The sequence below is a fragment of the Nothoprocta perdicaria genome, unplaced genomic scaffold, assembly GCF_003342845.1.
Source record: "Nothoprocta perdicaria isolate Ctin4 unplaced genomic scaffold, notPer1 scaffold_62, whole genome shotgun sequence".
NCBI lineage: Eukaryota > Metazoa > Chordata > Aves > Tinamiformes > Tinamidae > Nothoprocta > Nothoprocta perdicaria.
In genome coordinates this window covers 2764015-2776859 of record NW_020455888.1, presented here as the reverse complement: position 1 = coordinate 2776859, position 12845 = coordinate 2764015, and the positions used below count along the sequence as shown (strand labels likewise).

General features: G+C 39.2%; 2 long non-coding RNA genes across 3 annotated transcripts; both read left to right on the top strand.

Moving 5' to 3' along the window:
* Positions 1-7218: 7218 nt before the first annotated feature.
* LOC112956355 lies at positions 7219-12845 on the top strand. Of its 2 annotated transcripts, XR_003251039.1 has the most exons (4): positions 7219-7345; positions 8747-8831; positions 11762-11934; positions 12050-12845. It is a non-coding gene; the product is annotated as an uncharacterized LOC112956355 (long non-coding RNA). The 2 variants fall into 2 exon arrangements; XR_003251038.1 differs by having other exon boundaries at positions 11762-12352.
* LOC112956356 lies at positions 8833-9127 on the top strand. The gene is made up of 2 exons (XR_003251040.1): positions 8833-8866; positions 8959-9127. It is a non-coding gene; the product is annotated as an uncharacterized LOC112956356 (long non-coding RNA).

Sequence of the window (12845 nt, the reverse complement as noted above, 5' to 3'; positions counted from 1 at the left end):
TCATTCATATGAAAACTTTAACTATTTTCAAATATAGTTGTATTATTATTGGGTGTTCTTCACTCTGCTTATAAGTACTTCCCAAATGACATAGGTAATTCCCTATGACTGTTCTACAGTTTGCCACCAGGGACTGCGCTGCATTTGACAGTTTAGTTTGACTTGTAACATCACAGTGGGATGGCTCCCATGAAAAGGTGTTTTTTTAATCTTTGCTGCAAATACACTGTTTGTATKTGGCTCATAGTAACAATGAGCACCAAGTACAGTCATTTCTTCACAATTAATTTAGGAAGTCGAGCTTCCAAAAGCTCTATTCCCTAATACTTTAGTAATGTAATTWATTGGTTCAGTTCCTTGCTCTGTGTCCTTATGTAAGAATTCTTGCTAGGAGGAGGAAGTGCTCGGTTTGCACGAGGCCCTTATAGCCACTTTCTATACCCATTGCCTTGGTCCTTTTCCTTCCTTATTCAGCATGTGCTGATTTCACAGGTTGAAAAGGGCTACATCTGGCTAGAGGAAATGTATCTGTGCTTGACTAATCTTCCATTGGCTTAAGGCTTCTGGGGGTAATAACAAACAGGTGTGAATTTGATTTTTTTTTCTAGACTTCTCTCACATGAAACAGAAATGAGGCAACTTTAGTATCAGGGAGGCGTAACCTGAAAGAAAARGAGCTTTACGATTTCTTTCTTGTTAATTTTAAAGTAGATTCATGCCCTACATGTCATCAGTTGTAGAAATAAAACTGATAATGCATTTTTGCAAGACAAGAAGAAATGTCTTTAAGTGTCTGGCTGTCAAGAGTCCAGATGAAAACACTRAAATGTGCAGTATGTTCATGAAGAAGAGAAATTTTAAGTGCTSTTGCTCCCAAATGTGACTTTTCGAGCAGGACTTTGGCTCTCGTGGCCCTGCAGTGACTTCAGCAGTTCTGGGGACGAGCGGCGAGGGCCCAGGCGGGTGCTGGGGAGCGGCCCGGCTGCTGGGCTGCCCCGGGCTCCGTGTGGACGGGCTCAGCACACAGGAGCCCACAGGAGCCCTGCAGAGCCCCGCCGGGTTTGCACCCTGCCCCAGGGCACCTACTGAGCGGCAGCAGATTTACGGCTCAGAGGGAGATCTGTCCTGAGACAAAGTAGCCAAACTTGGATCCATAATCCAAACGTGTCGTTATAACTTGACTCTGCCTCTCCTTGAGTAGTATATACAAGCTAATATCTACTTTGAATGAACTTCAGGTGTTCTTGTCCTTCTATAAGTATCTTGGAATAATTTGTAAGCCTATTATTTTATTTCATGTGAAGGTTCTTTGTGGCTCTGAAACCACAAGGCAGGAAAAGTAAAATTAATTAGAGGTAGCTGATTCTCTAAACAATTTTTTTTGGTTAGGCGATGTATTTGTGTTGACTTGTTGTGCTCCATGCTGATCTCTGAAGGTATGACTGCACCATRGGAAAGGGAGGAACAGTTTTGTACTCCTAAACATTCTCAAAGAGGTGGTAACAGTGAAGGTGCTGCAACATTTACAGGCCAGCATTTACTGACRCGTTAGCAGATCAGACCGTGACACCCTTCAAAGCTGATGGATCTCTGGGAGGGTCATAAGCAGACAGAAATCATAGATCCTTTCCTGTTTCCACTGGATAATAAGTACTGCTACCAAACTTAGAATACAGGATATTCCACAGAACCCAGGCTATACTGAGGAGCTGTTCTGTCATAAAACTGGTTTTACTCTTCTGTCTCCACTGCCACTGTGAAATGTTCTAGTCATAGAARAGCGAATATTTCAGTGTGGGCTACTTTCCTTATAACTTACATTTGTCTGTGTGTGTGTATGTGAGTGAGAGATCATATTTTCTCATTGGCAAATGTGTATTCTAGCTATATGGAACTGTGGGATATTATCAGTATGTCAGTGAGAAAACATCAGCAGAAAAAAGTGACTTCATMTAACACACTGCCAAGATAGAAATCCTCACAACCTTCAGATGGGCAAAAGAGTGAGTATTTTTATGGTAGTGATATGGCTTGCCTTCTATTTTAGTGTTTTAAAATRTGGTAAGATTAGCTCATTTTAGTTGTTGCCACCCTATTTTGAGGAGGCTGAAAATCTGCATGTCTAAGACTGAGGAGTTGATAATTAAGATAAAAATAGCCCCTTATTGAGTTTAGGCCACTCTTACTTAAAATAATAAAATAAACTGTATATAAATGTGAAAAAAATAAAAAAACAGCAGCACACTAGAGGTGAGCAAATGGACTGCAGGTTCTCATGTTTGCCTGAAGGAGAACATGCTGTGATCAAATAATCCTCTTGATTAATTGATATATAAACCTCTTGATATATCTTTGTAGCTGTTCTCTATGGCTGTAGAGTATTGCAATAAAAAAAATGTAAGTTTTGTAACATTCTAGAGGCTCATTTTTCTGTGACTAGTTTGATATCTAATTATAGTTGTGCACTGTGTTTACCTGATTTCGTCCTTTTTCTATTTACATGTTTAAGTCCTAATCCTCTCACTGTATTATTCAAATGGACCTTTATATCCAGGGGAAATTTATTGAAATAAGGAAACTCTGAAAGACTGGAAGCTTTTACTCCAAAGATCTGACTGTAGGSCCAAAGCTAAATTTTTATTTTGCTCTCCTATGTATGTTTGCTATTCTGGCAGACTCCTATGTTTRCTTCTTGGAAGCAACAAAAACCCAGAAATTGGGAAAAGGATTCTAAAATGAAACCGATCTAGCATCTTTTCCCTATCTACTTTAGTATCACTTGTGTACTGTGAACTCTGGGATGTTGTCAGTCATGGTTAAAATATTTGTGTTGTCTCACTTGCCAAAAACTCTTGATTGCTGTTGTTATTATTGTTGTTGTTATTATGTTTTCCTATTTAATGAAGCCTCCTCTTAATTTCAGATTTTGAAGTCAGAGYAACTATTGGAATTGTATTCGAAACATTTTTTAAAGATGTTGGTAGATTTTGTTATTATTCTGCGGATACAATGTAAATTTATTTCACTTTATTTTGCAGTGTGCGATTAGTAGCTTACTATTGCTAAAAACTTGCATTTGGTGGTACTCTGTGAGGTACACCAATAAAATAAGTACAAAAGGACATTAATTTTTACTAGCTCTCCTATTGCTGTTTGACTTTTTTTGACATACCTATATGATATACTGTACAGCTGTGAGTGCAGGTGTTTTTATGAATCAAAGAATATCTTTGGTTTACGTTGAATATTGTTCCCCATCCATTTGACTACATTGCAGTTTCATTGAGTACTAAAATCAAATAGCAATGTTACAAATTGGAAAAAAAAACCATAAATAAGTAAAATAATATATCAGTATAATAAGTAGATGAAAATATCCCAAATTATCTTGTATATAGAAAAATCAAGTATCTTCTTTTTGTTATTGTAAGCTTGTTAAAACTTCATCTATAGGTTCAAGGTGTTCTGCCTGTTTCCACGGCCGGAGAGCACTGTTGTCCTGTTTCACCAAGGGGAGAGCAGAGCTGCTCGCTCGGTCAGTACTGAAGTCAACCCCATGAGCTGAGTCCTCCTGCCTTTTAGCCACCTGCCTCCAACTCTGTTCTCCCTCCAAAGCCAAAGCTTACATTATAACAAATATATATATATAAAATATAAAGCTTATATTATATTATTTCTGCATAAAAGGCCTTAGGTGCTTCAGTTTGGACTCCTGGAAAATGAGGAACACAGAGTTGATGGCCTTTTGCCAAGGTGTTTGGTCTGACTTGCTCCTCAGCCATAGAGCCCTATGGCAAAGGCAGAGGCAGAACCCAGTGTTCCTGTGTGGCATTCAACTGCCTTAACCACAGGCCCTCCGCTCTCTTCCTGCAGTTGTCTGTCTTGTTCTGCACACAAATTCTAGAGCAAGCGCATATAGGAACCTATAAATAATCTAGTTTGATACACAACCCTTATTCATTTCCTGATCAGCATACGGCCTGTGCACACAGGAGGCCACAGTCCCGTGGAAAAAGTTGATGCAATGGACCAGCACATGAGGCTGAATGCGGTGGCCTTTACAAACTTAAACTCCGTAAAGAAATAACATTACAATAATGTAGCTCACTAAGCTGTAGTTTGAAATGTTTTTAACAAAAAATAAGGGGGAAAAAAAAGCAAGTGTTACTATATGTAGCTGCAACTATTTTCATATGTAGCATTTGAACGTGAATCCTGTCTGAGGGAGGAGAGGGAGATAGAAGTTCGTGTAATAAACAAAACAGAGCCACTCGTTTTGACCTCACATCTCAGGAGCTGCCTGTGAATGTTCACCCAGCCTTTTCTCTCCCCTTCAGCATTCCCAGCCCCAGAAGTTACCTTTTCTGAAGATTCCCGGTGCCGCAGGTGTTGCATGTTGGGCCCGGCTTCCCAGAGAGGTGCTCACCATCGCTTGGGGATGTTGGGTGCATTGACATAACCTGCTAATAGCGTAAGTACAGGAATGGATATAAATGAAACACCCCTCAGTTATCCCTGCTTTCTCCCTGCCCTAAGCTACCACAGTGCCTAGCACCTGGTGACAGAGCCGTGGCACCCAGAGTCAGTAGCTAATCTCTGGGTTTTTAAGCTAGAGTTGATTCTGGTGATGARGGTTTTGCAGGGGTGAGGGGGAATCTTTAATAAGCCATGGTCTAAGTTTTATTGATGTTTTATTCTGTCTTATCTGTGCTGGGCTAGCGATTTTCAGCAAGAAAAAACAAAACACTTCCCTTGGGCATTATGCACAATCTTTTTTTTTTTTTTTCTTTTTTTTCTTCCTCCTCCCCCCACAAGTAAGGCAGCAAACTCAGATGTCCTGCAGGCATCATGGAAGTTGATATTGAGAAATAGAAGTAGGGAAATTGAGAAATAGGGAAATCTCACTCAAGCCATTCTTTGGGATTCACTGAAGTTTTGAAGTCACTGGAAAAATTATGTCAATTCTACCAGTGTTTTGTTATGAGAAAAAAAATCAAACTCCTGCTTTTTACACTTCGGTTTTCTTTTTTTATGGATCACTTTTCAAAGTTGTTTCCCTGCTGTGGGTAAGTTTTGGGAATAAGAAGAATCAGTCTTGACAGAGCAGAAATACCTTAAGCCAGTGTCTCAACCCAGCAGCTTGTATTGTGAAACTGTGGCTTGAAACTGCTGCCTGTCATATTAAGTGATATTATGTCATTGATTTATTGTGATATTTCATCTTACGCTTTGATTGTAACCTTTTGGCAGGGGTTGTCTTTAATTTGTTTGTTTGTTTTTTTGTTTAATGGCACCAAACACGAGCGAGACCTGATCCGTGACTTGGCTTCCTGGAACTAAGATAATACAAGTAGTAATCACGCCTGCTGCTAAACATTTTCTGCCTTATTTCTGTTTGCATTTGTTTGCCTTCAGCTTCCMGTCATTGATTCTTGTTATGCCTTTCTCTGATAGATTAAAGAGCTGTTTAGTGCTCACTATTTTCTCCCCAGGAACATGTTTTTACCCTGTAATTGTTACCTTTTTTTTTTCTCCCTCTTTCCTTTTTTTTGGATAAGCTAAACAGATTGAGCTTTTTATGGTTCTCTCATTTCTTTCCCCACCCCACCCCCCTTATTCTTAGATGATTTTGTGGCTCTTTTCTCTTCCTTGTATTTTTTTCTACTTAGAAAAAAAAGAGACATAAAACTGTATGTTACCCATAGCATGCATAGTAGTAAAATCACTACTCTGTTACTCCTGTGTTTATATGTTCAGAAATTGATGTTGCTGTGAAGTTCAATTAAATAAACATCTATTTAATATAATTATTAGAGGACAAAATAAGATGGAATGGTTTAAAAGCATTGCAATGCTTCAGAAACTTCAAAAGGGCTATCAATTCTGCGAGAATGCTGTGTAGGAGTGCTAGCAAGAGCATTTGTTTATGCTGCTTTTTAGGGAGATAGAAGGGAAATAAAAGTAAAAATAAAAATAGTAATCTTAATTGTAAAAAAAAAAAATACATCAAAACCTTAAGTGCTATAGATAACAATACATAGTTTTTACTGTCAAAATTTGGTAGGAATTAATGCAAAAAAATGTACTTATTTAGGAACAAACTGTCTGGGCGACTGGAAAATGAAACTGTGAATAAATGTGAATATCTGCATTCCTTGAATCCATTTAATTCAATGAGTAGTCATTTGCTTACATGTGGAAACCCAAGAGCAGTCACATAGTTTAACAGTTGCATGTTATATTGTAATAGAGGAAATATGATAGTATCAAGAATCCTTTTGTTATAAAAAGCAATCATTGTAAGAGTTGAAGCAACTAAAATCTGTGGCTTGCTATTTCAAAGACCTTCTTGAAACTTTTGCTACTGARGTATGGGTTTTTTTTTTTTTACCCAAAGAAGTAGGCTGTTCATTTTGAGTACTGTGGGAGAAAAAAAATAAAATAATTATTTTTTAAGTAGACTAACCAGATGCCTGCAATGTCTAAACGTCTTGGCCTACTTGGCCTACTGAAGACTTACATGCATATAAGCATCTAAATTGAATCTGTGCTTTTAGGTCCACATTGATCCCTCAGAGAAGCCTTCACATTTTAGTGAAAATGAACAAGACTATTTAAGCTCTCAGTGCTACAGATGGACCTAATGCAAGTTTCTCTACTCTTTATGCAATTTTTAGGTCACCAAGTTGACTTTCTGTCCAAATTACCATCCTTTTTTACTTTCAAAGAATATGCATCTCCTTTGTGGCAACATTTCCTCAATGAAACTTGGAGCATATTCAAAGTAAAGGACTTAATTTGTTTCAACAAAATGAAAGCCCATGAACACTTGGTAAATGTAGAGGTAAATTAAAAAAAAAAATAAAGGAAAATTAAATAACATAAAAGAATTTAAAATCCTTTAAAGTGCCTGAAAAGGCAGTGAATAGGACTAAGGGAAGAATAAACAGGCAGGTGATTTCTAGTTAAGAAAAGTCTGAATCTATCAGTTGTTTTAATCACAGTATTAAGCCTAAGATTTTTGGTAGCACAAAGTGACTTGGAGTAGATGTTCCCATGCAGTGATGCCCACAGAGCCCCTTTTAAAACAGCTATTTGTTGTTAGAGATGGCAGAAGAGGCATACCTTGGAATATAAGCTTTACCACTATAAAGTATAAAGAATATAATTTCTTACATCCTAGATTGCCTCAGATTTCTGAGTATCTACATCCCAGAATAGAAACCTTCAGTAAAGGTTCAGTAAAGAAGATAACAGAAGAGACTCAATGATTATCATAGAAACTGGGGTCAGCATCAATAAGGATCCCTGGCGTGACTTCATTTCTTGAACTTCAGCGTAAGAGGTGAGCCTCCGTTTTAATTCCTAATTAACCAGGAAGATTGTTGATAAGTGTTGCAACGAGGCAGCACCACTGGAGTATAATGTGTCCTGGCACAAGCTGAAGTTTACTAGAGCAGACTGGTGGATGGCCACTCAGAAGGCAGAAAAATGACTCCCCTTTTGAGCAGTGCTCTTGGTGAGTACATGGTGAGCATGCACAGCTGACACAGTATATTTTGCATATTAGCACAGTGGTGTGGGGAAAAATGAGGAGGAAAAAAAAAAAAGAGGGACAGAAAGGAGAAAGGTGAAGATAAGATAACATTTGCATGGTGTTTCTTGTACCCTCCCTTCTTGTGCCCTCCTCATGTGGCCAGCTCCATGGTTTAAAAACTGAGGACCATCCTCCTGCCCTGCTGTGTGAGGCTTGGGTACTTAATCTTTAAGCAATGTGTAGCATGGTCTCCTTAARGCATTTTGCAACCTGGCTGGAAATGCCTCCTTAGAAAAAATATTCCTAAAAGCCCACCATCCATGTAAGAGAATATGTATGGTAATAGTTTATTTTGCAAATTGCAAGAATTCAGGTGGGTTGGAATAGTCACGGAGGTGAGATGACAATATTTGAGAATTTGGGGCAGAGGTGGATTTATTTTTCTTGTATATGTTTTTCTGTGCTTAAAGACCACTTTGAGATGCTTTTTTTTCCTGATTAAAAAAAGCTTCAGCATGAGACAAATTGGGAAAAAAAAAAAGAGAAATGTTATTCTTGAAGTACATCCCAGAGTTGACTTACAAGTTCTAGTTAGTTGTATCCAGAGAATCATGGTGGTCTTAGTGTTTCTCCAAGAAAGACTGTGGTAACCAAAGACTGCCTCCTTTTATTCATTTAGTAAATGCTGAAGTAATACTGTATAGCTGTAATGTCGTATATTGTATAGCATTCCACAGAGTTCTAGTGATTGATCACCGTGTGTCTAGAGATCCAATAAAATAGCAATCAAACACACCCTTTGTGGGTAAGGACCCCTTTTTGATATTTTTATGCCTTACAAACTTCCTGGAGTACTGTACCTCACTGGGAAGTTAGCAACTTAATGTTGCTGAAGATGTGTAAAATTCTCTGAGCGACTGAGCAACACGGCATTTCCTACCACTGCGTGATCAGGGATGAGGTGAATCGTATTTGGGGGAAATCACATTCAGCTAAAGGGCAAGACTGTCCTGTCAAACTACTGTGCTTCAGTGTTGAAGCTATAAGTTAATGGTTATTTTCTCCAGCAGTTCCTGGAAGTGCTTGTGTGCAGTGTAGACATCAGTATAGTAGATYCTAATTGTTATCAGAGTGCTGTGTACTACATTTCCTATTTCTTCAGATACCCACCAATACCCTGTAAATTCACATTGTTTTCTTCTCTTGTAGAGACACTACCAAATCCAGCTGTGGATTGCACCAAGTCATGGAGTAGGCGCAGGGATTTCTAATGCCTGGGACTGTTGGTGCTAAGGTATTTTCTGTCTGTTGAGAAATGGACTGATTTAGGTGGGTTAGTCTGTGCTGCAGGTATGAAAAGAGTTCTGTAAAAAGGACCAGAGTGCAGGTGAGAGTGATGTTTGTGTATTGTGTATTTTCAGAAACTGAACATAATAGCTGGGTCCCAGTACTATACTTTGCCCAAGGAATCTTCCAAATTGCCACAGAAAATTGAACCTGTCAAAAGGAGTTCCAGATGTGAGGGAACATATCTCCACAAATGCTTTGGGATGCATAAAACAGGAACAAAAGGAATCTCATGTATTTTCACATCACCTGAGGCCTCATAGGATTCTGCCTGTTCGGGTGCCTAATAACAGGGTCAGCATCAGATACTCACCTACCTCTGTGGTGGAGCGAGGAAGACTGAGTAGCAGTATCTTCAGAGGAGAGAGCCACCGAAGGAGGACAGCAGCACCTTGCTTTCAGCAGAAGGAGGCGCAACAGCTGGTAACTGCAAAAAAAGTGGAGTGTAAAATGCCATAATCACCTTGGAGATGTTGAAAAGGAATAGGCTTGGAGAAGAATGCAATGTTTGCAGAAAGTCGAAAAGACAAGTAGATGTTGCACTGCATGTGGTCTTCTCAGCAATGCAAGCATCTTCACAAGGCAGCAATTTCAGAAATAGTGCACTTCTTGAAGAACGTTTGAGGAACTCCTGTTTGCTGTTGGAGCTGAACACAGCTCCCATCCATCTGAAACGCTGCACCAAGAGCTTCACAGAGTCACTCAAAGAACACACGTGCTTGTATGCAGGAAATAAAATGTTGAAGGAATCGCACGTCATGATAGTAAATAATTACCAGTAGTGTTACCATGAAATTAATACTATATACATTTTTACTGTGGGAARAAAAGGGTTCCTGGGGCCATGGACATCCAAAGAAAAGTCCATAGTAATGTATTTTCATCAATGTGCTTTGCCCGCTTTAAGTAGAACAGTGTGGGTGTATGTTGGTATAAAATATATTTTCCTTCATGTTTTACTGTAGATCTACTACATTCTTAAAAATACCAGTTATCCATTCCATAGATAAGCACGCTGTGTAAATCCTGAGTCCAATTTAAGAGCATATCAGCAAGCTATAGAAATGATGCAATTGTCTGCAGGGCCCACATGTCAACAGAAATCAGCCGGTTCACAAGTGAAGCCTGATGAGGAAATCACAGCAGCAGCAGCACCAGTCCCGTCCCTGCTCTCCGACTGCCTCTCCCCGACCACTTCCTTTAGTCACCCGAGGTTACCTTGTTTGGCTTCTACCTCTCTTTGCTTGCTGCTTACTCACCCATCTAGAATAGCCAGCCTCTCATCCACACTGAAAGGACAAATGGCCTCCTGGAATCCCCTTCTCCACATCATGCTCAGTTATGGAAGAGAGTCAGCAATATATGCAGATTGCTTTATGCAATCTGAACAAATCCAGCTGGAAAGGTAAAGCAAAGCACATTCCACGCATTTTTACTATTAGTAGACCTGCTAAGTCTCATTTCTTTGAAAGCAGTCTTTTTTCTTTTTCAGAAATGTTTTAAGGAGGCATTTGAAGAGGTATCTATCTCCTGAARATTTTGAATTAGACACTGGAGAAAACACAGCCTGTATGAGTTAAGAAACTGAGAATTGTGCTTGTATGGGCTGTGTACGCGATTGCACTGCAGCCTCAGGAAAGGGAAGACACAGACAGTGCTTTTTGTGAGTGTGTCGCTACCCGGGTGCATGACTGCAAGTGCTCTGAAACAACAGTGACAGTTTAAATCATCAGCTGCTCCATCCTAAGGACATGTGGCCAGATGCCCTTTCTCTGCAGAGATTTTGCTCTCATTTTGAGATGAAAATGTAACATTTTTGTTGAGAAAGGTTTTCGAAGCTCAGCAGAAAAGCCTGGTAGTAGCTTGTGGATTTGACTGACAAGCTACTTTTTGCTGTGCCATTTTCACCATAATACACTTTTAATCTTAACCTGAAGAAACAATGATCTCTTTCGTCTGGAGAGAGCGCAGAGTGACAAAATCCAGAGTTCCCAGGACTCTGTTGTCAAAGAAATCTATTAAATCATCTGACATCCAGCCAGCAGCGATGGGGAGTAGACAGCGTTCTTCACAGAAAGCAGGATTTGGAAGAAGGGGATAGCAAGGCAGAGCAAGGCCCTTGTACCAGGGGAAGTGTCCCAGCTTGTCCCCARGGAAGCGTGGAAAGTGTATGACTTTCTAAGTCCTATGGCTTGACTTCCTTGAGAATACAGTTGAACGAATACCCACTCTGCATCTCTCTCTTGCTGAGGTTTCACTTTCACCCAGACAGTCCCTGTGACCTGAATTCCTTGGGACTCTCCATCGCCGTTTGCTTTGTCAGAAGTCTCCAGTTGTGAGTAAAATGGGACATCCTGAAGTAAGAGCGTAATCTTAAATACATAGAAGAAAGTTTCTCTATATCCATCTTCATTTAATTGGAACTTTCCCATTACCTGCTCAATAGCCACATTATTTAGAAGGACAAAGACAATTCTGTCTTTGGAGAGGCCTTATTCTTGCTATTGCTAAGGAAAATGGAAAATTACGAACTTGTATTTTAAGCAACTATATGGCTGATATTTTCATCCAGGTTCAGCTTGCCTGGCTTAGAAAGGTAGTTGAAACAAAACACAACTGCCAAACTTTGCTACTAGTACTTTTGAGGCAAGTTTCTGTAAACAATATTGTAAAAAAAAAAAAATGAAGAAAACTATTTAAACTATATACACATAGATACTGTATGTAGATACTGTTATTTCTTTGCAATGAAGCGTCTAATCCATGTGACTTTTCCCAAAGTATATGCTAGTTTGCAAAACAACAMAATTACTAAATGGGGATTTTGAAACTTCCTGTGTAACTACAATCTTCTTTTTTTTTTCTTCTTTTCCCCAGATCAGTCATATTGCGCTGTAATGACTCTGTGGATGAAGCCTCTTAACCTGTGTGTGTGTGAAATCTGGGGTGGCTGATGCTATCCAAGTCATCTCAGTGACTGCACCTATTGTATGGGCTGTAACTTAAAGCAGATCTTGACTTCAGTGTAGTTTTCAGAAGAAGACATGTTTGTAAGTACCAGAAGGGACATAGCACAGCGTGAACAAGAGTAGAAACCTACTGCTTCCATTAAAACATGCTAGTTTGCAATTAATGAATAAGAGATTTTTGTTTCTGTATTCGAAGACAGCAGACTGTGCTGCAGACCCTGCAGACTGTGGAAACCTACAGGCCTTAGGCTATGAACAGCACAGGTGGAGGAAAARCTTTATAAGAAGGTGAGATAGTCAGAGTCTCCACATTCACACACTCCTTACAATGATATCTTAAAGGTTGTTTCTTACCTCTCTCTAAATTATTTGCTCTGGACAACTGGTGGGGATATTTTTTTTTCCCTTCATTTCAGGCCTTATTTCCAAGGAAGAGTCTTCGAAGACATTCAGTGTGAGCAGACTTATTAGCTACTGTACACTAGGCCAAATAAATACTTTTGGTGATATATATTATGTATAAATACAAGGTTTAAATTCAAATATATAAACCAGACAAATTGATTTTCCTTAAGACAGAAATATTACTRTTCTTTACTGTGTGTATTTTCATGTGATTTTAGATATCAGATCTGCTTGGAACCACCTGCCCTATTGGTGAGTCTGTTGTCAAATAGGACAATTTTAGTATTAGATTAATTATTATGAAGTCTTTGACTTCCAAAAAGCACCTCCTTCTCCTGATAAACAATAGTTCCAAAGAAGAATTTGGGATTTATGTGTCTTTTCATAGGTAGTATTTTGAAGGGAACATGAACTAAAGAAGTAAAAAAATMGGAGATAACAAATGTGACCAAACACCAGCAAGTGGCAGGGACATCGGATGTGGAGCAGTGCCAGTGGCCTGGATCTTGTTGGATCCCAGTCTCACCACAGAGATCAGATCAGAGAGCCACCGAGGGGCTGAGGTTGGAGACCATCTAGTCCAGCCC